The sequence below is a fragment of the Perca fluviatilis genome, chromosome 14 (assembly GCF_010015445.1).
Source record: "Perca fluviatilis chromosome 14, GENO_Pfluv_1.0, whole genome shotgun sequence".
In the NCBI taxonomy this organism is placed as follows: Eukaryota; Metazoa; Chordata; class Actinopteri; order Perciformes; family Percidae; genus Perca; species Perca fluviatilis.
The window spans coordinates 14,042,227-14,059,478 of NC_053125.1; the positions used below are offsets into that span (position 1 = coordinate 14,042,227).

The window sequence follows — 17,252 nt, forward strand, 5'->3', positions numbered from 1 at the left end:
TCTTCTATAAGCCCTTTTGCCCAGTTATAATGGTACAATTAGGGTCTTAGGCACAGTGTGGCCCAAATACATAACATAACTATACTGTGAATAGTTTCTCCCAGGAAAATTAGTAGGTGCATAACACATAAACCGCATAGTTATTCTGTGCCCTACATAAAATTATCAAAAAAATGCATAATGGTAATAGTTTTACAGCTGAATGAAATGCATCCCTTTTTCAATGTAGAAATGTTTCTTGCCCTCCTAATCCTTTGAGAATCAACAGTCCAATCTACAGCTCCATGCTTCTTGTAGTTCGGTTTTACTGTAAAGAAGTTGCTGGTGATGAGAAATGAAAATTTAGCAAACCAAAAATGCAATATGAGGTTTTCCATGTGTTTAGGATATAGGACAGTGCAACATTTCAACTCTTCTGGTCCTTCTGAAAAGCATCGCCTTCAGTCTGTTCATTTATAATGCTGACCTCAGTTGACTGGCCTCAACATGCTGGTTTTACTGAAGTAAAGATAGGATGTCTTGCTGGAAGTCAAACAATAATTTCACTGATAGTGAGGAGTTGGTGAAGCGTTTTGATAATAGTCTGGTTACCTTGCAAAATGGTTTCCACAACGTTGTGCCACTCACCCGTGAAAACGCCCTCTTCCCTCCATGTGTCAAGACACCCGCTGCTGACAGGTGAAATGAGTTGCGGTAGCTGCACCTTGTCAAGTCTGCTGTGATAACTGGGACATCTGACTTAAATTCAAACGGTTGGCAGAAGACAGCTCTTTTTCCTGGATGAATGATTTTTTTTCAATAGCCACTATGCATCCCGTCAAAAGGCCTATCATGTGCAGGAGCATTTTGGGTAAAACTGACAATTGTTCGCCTCTAGGGAGCATGCAGAAGAGGAGCAGTGATGGTGTGAAAAAGATGAGAATGGCGGCAATTATGCATGTTTTTCTGTTTCCGTTCATGTTGAAAAAGAAAAGCTATGAGAGAAGATCAGCCAAAGAGGGCAGAACGAGTGAGCTATATCCCATTTTAAAATCTGCTTAATGTAGTGTTTCAAAACAAATATTTTATATTTTTCACCACCTGGATTTTAATATATTTGTATGATTTTAGATGGATTGTTTATATGCGTTGTCTGAAAAATAAGATCTAGAAAGGTCCTAGATTTAAGTAGGAATGAATGTTACCCACATATTGAATTATACTTAATGATCATTGTGCTCCTGAGATGGAGAACTTAATCTTATTAATCACATTCTTGAATCAAGTTTTAGGACAGCATTAGAAAAGGCAGCTTTAACAACACTAGTGTTGATTTTCTCATCAAGGTGAAATGCTCTGTTCTGCGTGAATCAACACCAACTTTGCAAAGAGCAAACTGCAGTGCAGCTGGGTGAAGTTGTCAGTTGTCCTAATCCTGCCAAAACAAGCTGTAATCCAATAATCAAACAGATGCTGGATCGAAGGTGGCTGAGATCAACATGTCAACAACAAGCCAGTCCGACACCGACCAATAGTTTAACATCGAAATTGACCGAGTGGGTGCCAGAAAAACAAGCAGCTGTTTGAGGACTAACGTAACCTAAAACAATGCAGCCTAAGCACTGTTAGGTGTATACGCAGCTATGAAAGAACACACATTTGTCCTTACTTTTGCTCTGCAGGGAGATTCCATTTGCCTACTTTCCACAAACTAGAAAGCATACAGTAAGCATTTATTCTCACTGTACAGTACTCCTATAGATGTTCCAGATGACATAAAAAAAACCTGATAAAATTCATGGCTCTCATTATACCAAAATGTTTTTGAGTGAGCAGACACTTCTAAACAGACCGTTTTTGTTATTTGTCTGCGCACCCACCACTAGCCACAAGAGGATAGATCCTGGAGGTAACCGGCTCCATCTAGCCTACTGCTCCCATTAAGTGACAAAATAATGCCAACATAGTGTGATTTGTATAGTCACAGCGTGTACAAATAACAAGGTCACATGAGACGCAGCCATCTTCTTACTGTATACATACTGGGAACTATATTCTCAGAAGGAAAAGCACTGCTACTTGGGCGGAGTGATTAGCACAACACCTGAAAAGCACCGTTGTTACTCTCTGCTGCTCACCACGGGGCTTCTCAGGTGCTGTGAACAAATCACTCCACCCAAGTAGCAGAAGTAGCATGTAGCAACATGTAAACAGGAACATGTTGCCGTTATTTTGTCAGTTATTGGGAGCAGTAGGCTAGATGGAGCCGGTTACCTTCAGGATCTGTGCTAAGCTACACTAGCAGTGGGGGCGTCAGAGTTACGACACGCACGGAGATGAGAAGGGTATGTATGGACATATCTAACTCTGGGGGTTACGGTGAATAAGCTAAAGTCCCAATAAGTCAGTGTGTCCTTTAAATGGCCCGCATACATAGCTTGTTGACATGGATAAATACATTCCTTGACGTCATCATTTAAGAGTACTGCAGATCCTTGAGTGCATTTTATTTCATTTGTTATCATGTGGGGATAAGTTACAACACTACAAACTGCTTGTGTCACGGTGATGCACAGTAATTTGTTCAAATCAACTTTTAAAAGCCAAATCTCATGTTAAAGATCTGACAACCTGGCTTACAATCTGGAAATGTGTTAAAGATGTGTTAGTACAAGTAAAAAATGCAACGAATTCTTCAATATTGCAGCCTAAATTACATTTAAAGGAACACGCCGACTTATTGTGAATTTAGCTTATTCACCGTAACCCCCAGAGTAAGACAAGTCGATACATACCCTTCTCATCTCCGTGCGTGCTGTAACGCTGTCTGACGGCTCCAGCATTAGCTTAGCCCAGCACAGATCCTGCAGGTAACTGGTTCCAACTAGCCTACTGCTCCGAATTGTGACAAAGTGACAAAATAACGCCAACATGTTCCTATTTACATGTTGTGATTTGTAGAGTCTGGCGTGTACAAAAAACAACGTAACATGAGACACGGCCATCTTCTATCTGTAAACAAACCGGAACTATATTCTATTACAGGCTTGCGTGCGAGCATATCACTCCGCACAAGTACTATATTCTTCCGCCTGAGAATATAGTTCCCGGTTTGTTTACGGTTAGAAGATGGCTGTGTCTCATGTTACGTTGTTTTTGTACACCGCGTGACTCTACAAATCACAACATTTAAATTACAACATGTTGGCGTTATTGTCACTTTTCGAAGCAGTAGGATTACTGGAACCATTCACCTGCCTGTTCTGTGATGGGCTGATGCCGCTGGAGCCGTCAGACAGCTTTACAGCACACACGGAGATGAGAAGGGTATGTATCGACTTGTCTAACTCTGGGGGTTACGGTGAATAAGCTAAATTCCCAATAAGTCGGCGTGTTCCTTTTAATATGAGAAATGTAGATGCTTTATTTTCTATATATATCTATCTATCTATCTCTCTCTCTCTTTCTCTCTCTCTCTCTCTCGCAATATCAATTGCCATGAACACAAACACATCGCGAAAGACACTCAGAGATTAGTTAGTTGAAAGAAATTATCAGTAGAAAACTGCACTTTAAAATGTAACTCATTCTTTTTTTTAGTGGTGCCTTTATAAATTCAATGTTATGATGACATGATTTCCTTTCCTTTGTTTTAAATTAAACAAGCTATTTGTTGTATTTTAGCAGAATACTGAAAGCCACACAAAGGTAGAATTGAGTACTTTAGTAGCTGTTTCTTTCTTTTTTTTATCGCACCTAATATTATCGCAATAGTCAACATTATCGCATATCACATAATTTCCTTCTATTGCGCAGCCCTACTGGACCGCTGCACCGTAAGATAAAGATACTGATTGTGTGCTCATTTCATGGACTTTAAGACTGTGTTGTCCTTTTTCAACAAGTTTGTCTGAGGAGGCAAAATAGCCTCAACAAATGACAGAAGTTCAGAAGTAGGGCTAAACCTTTCAGCCTAGATACAGATGCTTTGATGTATGCACCGGAAAAAATATAGACCACACTTATTTCCCAACCCATTTCTTTTCAAGATTTGTTTCTCTATTTAAATCTGCTTCTTCAGCCTAAGTTTTGGGGTCATGGCTGCTGGTTGCTTTAGCTGTGAGGACATTGGACTTTGGTTTGGGGCCCCTCAAGACACAGAGATGTGCTTATGTAGAGAATTGCTCATGCTCCACTGGAGAATTTGCCAGCCAAGCCTCCTCATGGCAGATTTGTCTGCTCACTTATTGTGCCTAATTCCTTTTGCTGGCTAATGAGCTGCCCAGTCCACATAGGGACCACATAAAGAGTCAGACTTAGCAGGTTTCCCTCCAGACCATGATGGGATTGTCACGTAAGGAGGCTATTTCTGCTGCCACTGAGAGGGAGAGAGGTACTTTTAGCGATTACCCTCTTTTTTTTTTCATCTTATAATATCATTGCCTGATGGATGTGAGGTAACATGTTTGATGCAAACAAGATACTTTGTTAAATCCCACTGTCAAAAGCTGTACTGTGCTACAATCACCACTGCAGTCAAACATTCAGGAGTATGCCATTAGTAGCTGTTAAATTTTTTAGCAACTACAGGACTGTTCAAGTGTTTCCCTAAAGTAATATACTGTAGTGTAGGACAGAACTGCTATTACTTTTAAATGTTCAGCTTCTTGTCATACAGGACAACTCTAATGCTTGCAGAGAGGTGCACGTAAATAGGGATGAGTCAGACATTTAAAAATAACAGTTTTTCACCGATTACTTCCCCCCTCCTGCTGACTCTCACACATTCTCACTCACAATTTGTTCTTTTGCGTACCCATAACACTTCAACATCACATAAGGAGATTTTTTTTAAGGAAGTTAACTCTGAAAGAATTGCTATCATCTAAAAGCAAATGGATGATATTTCTATTAAAACTTGAATCAAATTAAAGGTATTTGAAAATGTAGTTGATTAATTACTCTTAGTATAAACATAAGCATTAACATGACTAGAATGCTAATAGAGTTGGGATGTAGTGAATATGACCCATCTTACACAAACGCAACCAAATTAACCGATTAAAATCAGATAATTTCCAAGACACGCAAGTGAAGGCTATGTATCTTATAATGTGAACTCTATTTCAACCTCATCCTCGGAGAGTGCTCCTGTAATTGAAATAGGGATAGTGTCCCTGAGCCCCGGCAGCATAACCTCATCCTCTATATACAAATGGATTGTTAAATGGACAGCCAGCAAATGTTTGAGTTGATTTTTGTCACCCACAATCTGTCAGGGTGAACATTCGTCAGTGCACATATTGATTTAGCAATATAGGTGAGATTGGCTGGGAGTTAGGAAGCAGTGCATCAAACCTCAAATCAAGAGTTCAGAGAACACTCAGGGAACAGGTAGTGCCAGACTGAATCATGACTGAAAATGCAAGATTCTTTTACAAGTAAAGACAAAAACCTATCAGTAACTCATAAAATATTTTTCAAAGCAACATGAGTTACCAGTAGAGCTTCAACAAGGCCAGCTCCTCTGTACCCAATTTGCAGGTGTTTTAAAAAAAATGCTAAATTAATTAAAATGGCAAGGCAAACGGTCTGGATATTCAGTTGACATTTTTACTAATGCCATGTGAGTGAGAACAGTAGTGAATTTGTTGTGTCAAGGCAAATTAACTGACTAGGTTTGTACAGGCTGCTTAAGTGTGTTTTGTTAACTTTTTTAATAAGATTGAAACTCTTTGCTCTGAACACTTTCTTTTTTTAAAAAATTTTTTTTTAGGTTTACAAATGCATTGGGTAGTTTGAGTCCATCCATGGATCACAGACCGTAAGATCCATTTAAGATACTTTGGCGAACAAGTTTGACTCACTATTCACTCACAGCCAATAAAGTAGAATTGTATAAGTCTTCTTGTTTTTTGTCAGTCGAGCAGTTCAAGAATAATATGCTGTTGTGTTATGATTTTATGGCTGCAGCTACTTGTACTCATGGGTTCTAATTGAGAATACCATTTTCTTGTCCTAATTGGGTCGATTTGCCTTTGAACCTGTCATTGTGCTGCAGGCAGCACCTTCTTTGGATACATTCAAATTTAAGTAGACACCTACAAAGGGCAGGCGCACACCTACGCAGTGAGCAAAACTCATACTAAAGTATACACATTCATAGGTTTACTCTCTCTCTCACACACACACACACACACACACACACACACACACACACACACACACACACACACACACACAGCACTCATCTGAGGAGTTTGACTTTAGCAGATTGTCAGCATTTGCAGACAGAGACACGTCAACATCACAGGACTCTCCCCCCGTGACAGGCGTCTCCATGGCACCCCTCAGATCACTGTGGCGCCACCGCTCCAGCTCCTTACATTTCAATCTCCCGTCTCTTCTTCCCCCACAGCTCGAGCACCGGGGTCTAGAAATATGTTTCAAAACAGAAGCAGCGCTTTGCCCACACACATACACACACACCTCGACAATGCTCGCTTACAAAGTTTTAGAAAAAGGGAACATCACCATTCTGCATCCAAGCAGTATTAAAGTGGAATAATCAGGGTAGGGGTACGTGTCACATCAATGTGAGTATCGTACATTACCTCATACTGGGTCACTCCAGCACAGTGCATCATGCTGAAAGGCAAAACTCAAGGTCTTTAATTTTTTTTCTTCGTGCAGTGAAGGGCAGTGCACACAGTTAAAGGTCCCATGGCATGAAAATTTCACTTGATGAGTTTTTTTTTTAACACTAATATGCGTTCCCCCAGCCTGCCTATGGTCCCCCAGTGGCTAGAAATGGTGATGGGTGTAAACCGAGCCCTGGGTATCCTGCTCTACCTTTGAGAAAATGAAAGCTCAGATGGGCCAATCTGGAATCTTCTCCTTATGAGGTCATAAGGAGCAAGGTTACCTCCCCTTTCTCTGCTTTGCCCGCCCAGAGAATTTGGCCAACCCATGGGAGAGAGACATCATGGCTTTCAAACGAGAAAAGTGGCAGTTGGTTAAGGCCACACCCCCACCCTCCACCTTGCCCCCCCCCCCCTCTCCTCCTCAATAGCTACAGAAACATTAATAGCACATACTAAGGAAAGCTCATTGTGGGACTGGCTCTAGTGGCTTTAAGTCTGCACCAAGGCTGAATTTCGGGAAAGAGACTTCAGATACAGTATTAGGGGACCACTAAGGTCTATATAAAAGCATCCAAAGAGCACCATGTCATAGGACCTTTTAAATGGTGCATATAATTACTGGAGTATTTCATAATCTGTTTTTATCTAGAGTAAAAAAATAAGATGGTATTAGTATCAAGATACTATTTGAGAAATGGCTTTTTTTGATGCATGTTGCGTCTAACAGTCCAAAGGTGTATAAGCTAGGTGGATCAAATCCTCAAAATGGCCCGCAGGTATGAATAAGTGAGTGATGAGTCTAATCCCAATGTCTGCCCTCACAAACTCGCAGACACTTTGATGCTCTTTTCCAGTAACTCCACAGGAGCTCAGGGCTGTCCAACTGTGGGATTTGCAAGTGCGTGAAGTCTCTTCAGGAAGACTTTTCAATTCCTTCATACATGCTTTCAGGAAGTTGTTTTATGCATACTTTCAGGAAGTTGTAAGAATTCATGGAAGGCAAAAACTAAATTGAATGTAAATAGTATGCTAGCCAGCACTGTGTGTTTGTTCATCCTGACATGGCAATGTTGACAGTTTTAATTTGATCCATCAAGTTTAATTTACTTGCTGAACAGACAGCGATAAGAAACTGCAGTCTCTGAAGGAGCCGGACTTCACAGGGCACAGAAATGCCTCTGACCCTGGTAATATTTTATGTCACAAAGTGCTGGCTCGGGCCACGTTGGAGCGCTGAACCGATAAGTGAGGCAATACGTCCTCGGTCAGAGTTAACGTAAGGCTAGGGTCCAGCTGGCCTCCGCCAGTCAGCGTGGTGCCCTGCTTTGAGGCCGCAACACGCCTTTAAGTTGCAAGTTTCAGGTCTGACCTTTGACCTTTTTTATTTTTTTACCTACATGTAAAGAATTGCAATATAAGCCTGTATATAACTATTAAGACTGTAGCCTACATATGACAAGGATGTATAAATTACAAATTCAGACCTCAGCTGGAGCCTGATTTACTAAGGCTGCCAAATACTACACGTTCGTTCAATTGAACCTGCAATGTCAAGGTTTCAATCTCCACCTCTGAAAAGTTCCGCTTCTTAGCTGGATTCCGTCTTGCCATGTCTTACATTGTAGGTGCAAGGCCTCTAAACCGAGAATATATAGGGGCATGATATTTAAAATATGATTTTCAGCCACCGCATTTATAAACGTACGACCATTCTTAGGTTCTGATTGGCGCGATATGAACGTTTCATGTCGTAAGATGATTTCTGCGCTCAGATCTGCGCTGGTTTCTATGTTAGATTGATAAATGAGGCTGATTGAGCACTTAAGTTAAAGGCTGTGAAGATTCAGCAGTTCAGGCTAGAAGTCTGCATGGATCCACTCAGTTCCTAGAATCCAGGTAAAAGTGATATTCAAATTATAGCGTTATCAAGTTTATCACAGGAGAAAAATGTGGTGTTTTAAAGAACAAAGGAGACTAAACTCTGAGGTAAGGGGAAACATGTCTATTGCATCTCTTCGTAGATTGTGGTGCATCAGTGTTGCTGCCATTGCCGGTGTTCTCTCTATTAGGATCTGTTCAGGTTGACCACACTTTGGATCAGCTATAATTATCCTCGGATCTATTTGGCTTAGTTCTGACTGTGCTCAGTCTTCTTTCGGATCAATTCCAAATTTCACTTGGCTACTATTTGAACTGTAGCCATTAATTAACACATTAATGAAATGCTTCAAACGGCTGGTCAAAGATTACATCTGCTCCTCACTACCCAACACTGTCGACAGTTGGACTACCGTCCCAACCGATCAATGGAAGAGGGCATAACTCACATCCTCCACACCACCCTATTTTACCTTGACAAGAAAGGGAGTTATGTGAGATTGCTGTTTGAAAACCGTTCCACATCTGACTTCTTGACAGGCAGGCCCCAGGTTGTAAGGCTGGGCGGACACACCTCTTCCACCCTCATCCTTAACACTGGAGCACCCCAGGGCTGCATTTTGTGCCCCCTGCTGTACTCCCAGTATACACACGACTGTGTAGCCGCTTTCAACTCCAACACCATCATCAACTCTGTTGACAACACTGCTGTGGTGGGCCTGTTCACAGACAATGGAAAGGCCTAGCTGGAAGAAGTAAAGGACCTGACCCCCAGGTGTCATGACAACAACTTACTCATAATTGTTAGCAGACTAATAGTGGGGCGGCATAGCTAACCTATTGTTCATTTTGTGATGAAAGCACCAAAATTGGTGTATACAGTATGTATAGCTCAATATATTTAGAAGAGATCTGGATATTGGGCCACTGCAGACTAGCATTATTATGACCATGGCAGCCATCTTCCAAAACAGCTGACAGTGGTTACTTGCATAGAACACTTTGGCGGATCCGCCAAACATGTCGACTATAAGGAGATAATTGGGGGTTTGGACTTGGGGAAAAAGCAGTGAAGGAACGATGCCCCCCTAAAATCAACAGGTCCTCAGTGGAGAGGGTGGAAAGCTAAACAGAACAGGACTGCAAGGCCCTACAAAAATGTGTTTGGCTAAATACAATAGGTGGTGCTCTGCCCTACCAGGCTTTCTATGTAATTATTTCAAATCATCCTGACACTATATTTTACAAAAGAAATAACACCTTAAATACAAAGAAATAGCAATAAGGCGGCCCAAACCATGAATGATGGATTTTGTTGTGCAGTAAACATGTAGCACCATCCCCGGCTCTCTCGAGGTTTAAAAAAATGTTATTGATTTTGCTGTTGCTGTTTCATGCGGTCTGGTGGTGGCAGATTTCTGAGGGCACTGATGAGTGAAGAACATGACCTCTTGTGTTGGTGGGAAATGAACCCAGCATAGAAGCTGGAGAGCACCAGTTTGAAATCCTCTGAGGATTTTGTGACCTCGAACAGGCCATTGTGTTCATGCCTTGGTGAAAATGTTTGATTTTTTTTTTTTTTGTGTGTGATGATTTAGATTCAAAAGTTTGTAGAGATGTGCGGTGTTCTGTACCATGTACTACAAATAAGATGACATTCCTTAAAAATAAAAAAAAGCATTTAATGTACTTGCTGTCCATAGTTTTGTCCAGTCAGCTCATTATACAGTGACTGTGATCAGGGTTTGCAAAGGTAGGCTCTTCCCAAACATCTGTACAGGCGTGCATGTGCCCACACTTTCAACCAGGAGATGAATAATGATGTCAAACCAGGAGAACAACATTTTTGTACACATCGTTCATGGAGTTTTAATCATTTCTAGCTGTGGAAAATACTGATCTTCCTTTCCTTGCATTTGGTTTCTATAATACATAGTTTTATTGGTATGTTGAAGAATTGTTCTGACAGTTACACAGATGGATATGCTGTCTTTTGATCAATTTTATCTCCTTACTAACCTGATGTTGGTCAAAGGATCTTTTTCTCTTGCTCTCTCCAAATCTTATTTTCTTTATTTTGAAACGAGACATGTATGATTTTTAGATTTGTGTGTGTGTGTGTGTGTGTGTGTGTGTGTGTGTGTGTGTGTGTGTGTGTGTGTGTGTGTGTGTGTGTGTGTGTGTGTGCGTGTTTACGCAGCTCATAATGCCACTGAACTGTCCCTTAGAGTAATTAAGAGCTTACCCAATGATCCACTCGGGCAACACAGGGGATTGGCGCCACTCAATACATCCAGGATTCTATCACCAGATAGCAAACAAGGAGCCAAAACATTGTGTGTTGGGCAACAGACAATCGGTTTCTTCATATTGTTCTCCCTTTATCACATTTATGAGAGTCTGTTATGAATGGGACTGGTGATGTGCAGTGGAGGGCAGTTGAATTTGAAGCATGTATGCATCTATCATCTGTGGCCATCTTCCCCCAACTAAACATGGACTACATCAACAACTCTTGTTGGTTTGGCTATCTGATGCGGTTATTTTCTCTCCTAGGAACTGATTTTGTTCACTGTGCAGAACAGTTAAGAATTTTGCTTTCGCTGGTCATCACTATCCTCACTCAGAAGAGGGTGGTATGTACAGTGCCATAAGCTTTGCAATCTTCTGGATCTGTTTTCACAGAGAGTGGTATAAGTTGATATTAAGCCATATGTGTTCTAAGGGTGGATGTGTGGTTAGCCTCTCAAGGCCTTTTTCCATTCAGACAGTAGTCAGAGGTGAGGGTTGTAGGTTGCACTACTTGCACTACACTACTATACTGGCATTACATGAGGGTGTTCAGGCACTGTTAGTCTGTCACTTTGTTCTCCTGTTCCCATTGTGAAAAGAGTACTAGAGTGAAGGTCCAATCTTTGAAAGCCACAGTGCAGTTTAGGGCTGCAGTCATTTGACTTTGCCTCTTCGAGCCTTTGAGGTCCATTAGAGCAGTGCTTCTCAAATGGGGGTAAGCGTAACCACTAGGGTGTTTGTGTAGAGTACTGCAAGGGGTACATGAGATATTTTTTTTAAATGTTAATTTAAAAAAAAAAAGCATAATTCCTAGAATAATTATACTGTTATAATGAATAACGTGATGGATTCTATACATTTTAAATAGCATGCAAGTGTTTTATTTCAGTTACAAGGTTGTTGTTTAGCAAATGAGACACCATTTTTCAAAGGGCGTAACAAGTTTGAAAACCACTGTATTAGAGGAAGCTGTCAGGACAACTAGGGTTACAATGCATGGGCCATATTTCAAAACAACCCCCCTGCCAAAATATGGCTTTTGAGTATAAGACACCCTCTGTAGACATGAAAGGTGGCTTTAAAACCTTCTATGCAAAGGCTGTCTGTAGTCTGCTTAGATTCATGGTGGATTCCAATGGATTCCAGTGATGACTGAGTTTCAATGTAAAAAATAAATAAAAAAAGTAATATAGAAATGATCATACAAAGCGCATATCTTAACCATTGGGAGTCTCAAATGAAATGAAATTATGGTTAATAATGACCATGTCATGAACATGTATGGATCTTTTCTCAATTTATCCAGTTCAACCACTTTTTTTTCCAAGCTTGTTTTGAAGAACGAAGAGCTAGGCATGAACACCCTCATGGCACCAGATAGATTTGTGTGTGTATACATAGGCACACATACACACACATATATCCAAACTGTCCCCCGAGCTCACACCAATTTGAAACCGGCAAGGTTATTCATAAAGAGATAGATGTTGCTTTTTGTTTCTGCTGTCATTTGACGATCCATCTTAATGCATGATAATACTTGGCTGTTGGCTTTTTCCCCGTGCCAGGCTCCACACGGGTGCATCCAGTTTCTGTTACAGAAGGCTGATGATAAAGACAAATTAATGTTCACAGGTGTCTTACTGTACTTCCCAGTGGCCAGAGAGGTGAGAAGAGGCTATAATACATCTACACCAGGAACTGATCAGGTACTACATGTGTGATTTTCAGAGGAAAGCAAAATTGAGGTGAACATTTTTGTTACTTGCTGATACAAACTCTAAATCCTTTCAGCAGATGTAATAGAGGTGTGAGATTAATTTTGGCAAATAGCCCGGTTGAATCGTCATTAAAAAATGAACCTCATAGGCCACACACCCACACACACACACATATATATATATATATATATATATATATATATATATATATATATATATATATATATATATATATATTATTCATGTGTAATATGTAATTCTGTTAAAAAATTTAGTGTACCATATCTGCTTTTTGCACACTAAAATGAGACCATTTATGAGGACCAGCTTAATGGAAAGTTTATTGCGTTTTCCTTCTGCGCCAAGACTCGTCTTCTTCCACCATTTAGCGGCGACAATATATGAGACACTAATGGAAAAGGTGAGTGTGCCATGTTAAATATTTTGCACCTTATCAGCACAGGGTGTGACTGGTATATGGTGAGGCATTGCAATGTTTCCCTCTTGATACCAAATCAATACCTCGACATGTGTAACCCAACATGCTTTGACCGTAATGTCCTCTTAATTAAACGTGATGCAGTATCTGCTGAAATTGCAGTTGTGCTCTGTTCGCAGCAGCTTTAGTCGGCCAATGGAAATATTGACAGTCTATACCATCTCGCAGTATACAGGGCATCTCTCTGTAGTGTATGACTTTCATCAGGCCTGTTGACAAGGACAAATGATTTAAGAGAGCTCTGTATACATACTATCGTTGTTACACTTGCACATAAAATAGATTTACGTAAAAGGGTTTGATTGCTTACTATTTTACTACAGAAATATTCCCTGGGACAATTTTACAATAGTTTGAAAATGGCATTTTGAAAGACTCCCTCTATAGTTACAGGTTTTGATAGAGAAGCAGGCAGTTGTGCTGATGCCCAACATAAAGTTGGGCATTTTTTCCAGCTGACTTGCTGACACATTAGTAGAGGCTTGTAAAACTTGCATTGTCATAATAGGCAGACATGTCCTTGTTATTGTCAATATATAGTCAGGCACAGAATGTGCTTGTTGCTAGGGGATAGGAGGACTTTTGGGTATTATTCAGTCCGTCTGCCATGTTCACTGCTGCAGAAACGCAGAATTAAGCATGCTCAAATAGATCGAATTCAATAATGGACTGTTCCCCAAAAGCAAAATTGCAAAACCGTTACATACATGGATAATTGTTTGACAAGACTGTTAAGCCAATATTACTTGGCCTTAAGACTGGAAGCAATGCTTTATAATCATGTACATTGCTGAGCATGGATTTAATTGCCGGTTCCAACAACCCTAAAAATGTTTTAGAGCGTTATAAAAATTTGGCTATTTTAGCTTTTTCAATGATTTGTTTTTACGTGGATTGTGTGGATTTAGGTCTAAGTCATAATGAGCGTTTTCCCCTCTTTTGCCTTTGCAGCTTACCTCATGGCTGCCCTTAATGGCTCTGCCCCAAACCCTTCGAATGCTTCCTTCACTGAGCGGAGCCATCATCCACCCTCCATCCTGATCTTTGTCTTTTACAATCTGCACTCGTACTTGTCAGGTCATCAGCCTGTTTGTCCTTCCCTCTATTGTTAGGTCTAGATGAGTCCAGCAGCCCACTCCGGTGCTAGAAAATGCAATCCCATTTAGGATTCAGCACAAAAGTGAATGGAGTAAATGGAGATTAGAGGCCAGTTGTTGCTGTAAACTGCCATCCATTTAAGCAAAAATTGATTTATTCTCAAAGCGTTGGTGTTACTTAGCTGGAAAAAAAGTTTAGCTAGCTGATTAGCTGTAATCCCAGGGACTGCTTGTGTGATTAGATAACATTATCATACTAGAGAACCTTTCATAAAAAGGAACTGTGTGAATGATGTAAAATGTTCTGCCATGCGATTCTTTTAATCCTTAAAAATATGAAGCAGAGGGTTTTTTTTGGGGCTAAGGACTTTTATTCTGAAATACAGCGAAGAATAAGACATTTTTAGGTGTAATAATGCTTAAGTTGTCAGTGACCTGTCATACTAAATGTAATTATGAATAGGAAGCATTGTGTCTTACTGTATACAAAACCAGCAGTAATATTGAAGTGAGTTAGAATTATCACACTGTTTTTTTTTTTTTTTGTCAGTCAGTGACAAATCCTAACATGAATTTATTTGCACATAACCCAGTCGACTACATAGACTCTTTTACTACTGCATCCATGGTTCACCTCAATCAAGTCACACCATAGACCAGTCAAAACAAACCTTACTTTTACCATTTACTTGATATAGCAATGGCTTAGAGAGAAAGATGGAGAAATTGACCCACAGGGGTAGTTGCTCAATGTCAAGGTTACTGGAGAGTTGTCAGCGCTACAAGGAAAAATCCATTACTGAGGCGAGGGAAAGGTGAAATATACGCCATTCTCAAATAAACAACAGTTATATCTTCCCTATTGGTCAGGTGTGCAGCCTTTGGGAGTTTTATCTGGCCATGGAAAATGTAATGGCCTTCTCTTTTAAGCAAAACCAGTCCCAGTATTTGATTCTTCTTTTGCATTAGAATAAGCCTGTAGTGGATCTGGACTAGAAGTGTCCTGTGACTGATGCAACTTGATACTAAAGCACTAGAGCCAGACTTACTGGATTTTTTGAGTTGAGAAAAGTCTGAAAAATACTTGCTAGTTTATTGGATGCCCCTATCACTAAACTAAGGCAGTCTAATTAAACAAGTCAGTGGTTTCTGTTATTAAGCCTGCCCTCACTGATATAAATGGGGTGGACAAAATCCTAGAAACAACTGTCAGTATAACAACGCAGTTCAACAGCTCCACAAACGACAGCCTCCAAAATGACCACACAGTTGAATCAGAACCCCTCTTCCTTTTTGGAAGTAGTATATTGTAGGACTTCTGTATAAGACTACATTAGTTTTAGGTGTACCTAATAAACTGGCAAATGAGTGTATTTTGGCCAGTGTTTCTATAATAGCTAAAGTAAGGAGGTGAGATGATGTATGAAAGCTGCTGTTGATGCTTTGTGGCTTTTGATATTGAGCACTCAAAGCTTACAAGTAAAAGAAAAATCTACAAAACTACCATTTGCAAATGAACTCTCTTCAAATTTTCCAGCATTTTAAAATAATTTAGTTTTCTCCAAAAGTGAAAGTGCTACATTACCTCACCATTTTTTAAAGAATTACCTGTTTTATAAAATTGTAGGTTAAATTACCTGGTAATATACTGATTGTGCATGAAAGATGCCACATAATATTAGAAACTCTGTCAAGCAGAGATTATCGCAAGATAAATGGATTTAGTGAAGAGTCTGTGACCCTTTTTCTCACAGTCCTATTGTGTAAGGAGATGAAATGATTGCACAAGAGACATTTTAAAACTGGGTTACTCTGACAGTTCCCTCTGTGAACTGCTTTGACAAACATTCAAAATTTAATCTGTTTATATTTAGCTGCTTCATTAATAAATAATGCACCCCTTTTACATGCAAAAACAACTGCAGGGCGTCAGCGATAATGAAAAATGGATACATTCAACTTACCACAAAAAAAGTCCTCTACTGCATTTCTCTTTTGCAAACTCCGCCAACCAAATCCATCATTAACGACATTAAATCCATAAGACGTCAACCAACCTGAGGAGGAATGAAAGGAAAAGCCAGCTGAATAGCTTGCGATCAATTCCATCACTAGCTAAATCCATTTGAGATTTATGGATTTGTAATTAGCATAAACATGAAGGAGCTCGATAACAATGACATTATCTCTGCTGAACTAATCGGTTTATTCATACATCAAAAGACTCATCATGTTTGCACTGTATTTCGGTGTTTAGATACTTTGACAACACAGTGCAACAATGGCAAAAGCCCACACATATTTGGGATGCTTGTATCTTGGCATTCGGGTTATCTTATGTAGAATCAAGACACTGGGTGACATCAATTTAAAGTATTTTGTATTTTGGAAAAAAAAAGGACAAAGACTCATGGTGATGGGTCATTTGCTTCAGTGTGAAAATGCAGGCTATCTGGGAAACTTCCTCGCAGCAGTCTCTCCTTACAGACAGACCGATGTATAAAGTGCAATTATTGTGCCACATTCAGGCTACTTGAGATAGTGAGAGGATTTGCTGTGCCATCATGTGGATTCCACCACTGTGCTTTAGAGAGAATCTCTGCACCATCTCATGATTGACATGATGTCATCTCCTCGTCAAGCACAGGAACGGAGCTCAAGGGTCGGAATCCCTGACGACTCGGAGCCTGCGGAGAAATGCCAGGGAGCCTGCAGGCACTTGTGTTTTTAATAGAAACCCGGTCTAAAAAAGAGCTGTCATTTCCTCATTTACTCTTTGGTTGACTTCTGGAGGCCATTAAGAGCAACTTCTCCCTCCCTAAGCATGCTACCGCAAAACTATCCCAGGCATCCACTGACGGGAGTCGGTGCACCTGCTTTTAAGGAGAACTCCATCTTCAGATAGTTATTAATTTTAAGGAATGACTTGCAAATGTAATGCAAGAGCATCTGTCTGGATTTCCATATCACAGTGTGCATGTGTGCACATGTAGAGGCATGTAGCGCACAGTGCAAGAGACCAGATGAATTATGTTTTTGGACTGTTGATTAATGAGCTTACCACGCTGAAGTAGTTTTCACTTGTTTTCATAAATTTGTATAAACTATATGATGAGGAACATGAAGAAAAAATGCAGCTGTG

At 40.2% G+C, this 17,252-nt stretch overlaps 1 long non-coding RNA gene across 1 annotated transcript in view; it reads left to right on the forward strand.

Annotated features, from left to right (window-relative positions):
• Window positions 1-12,921, forward strand: part of LOC120573267 — a 56,437-nt gene extending 43,516 nt beyond the window's left edge. The window contains exons 2-3 of the long non-coding RNA XR_005641671.1: window positions 12,429-12,502; window positions 12,881-12,921. This is a non-coding gene — a long non-coding RNA (uncharacterized LOC120573267). The remainder of the gene's footprint in view (window positions 1-12,428; window positions 12,503-12,880) is intronic.
• The last annotated feature ends 4,331 nt before the right edge of the window (window positions 12,922-17,252 follow it).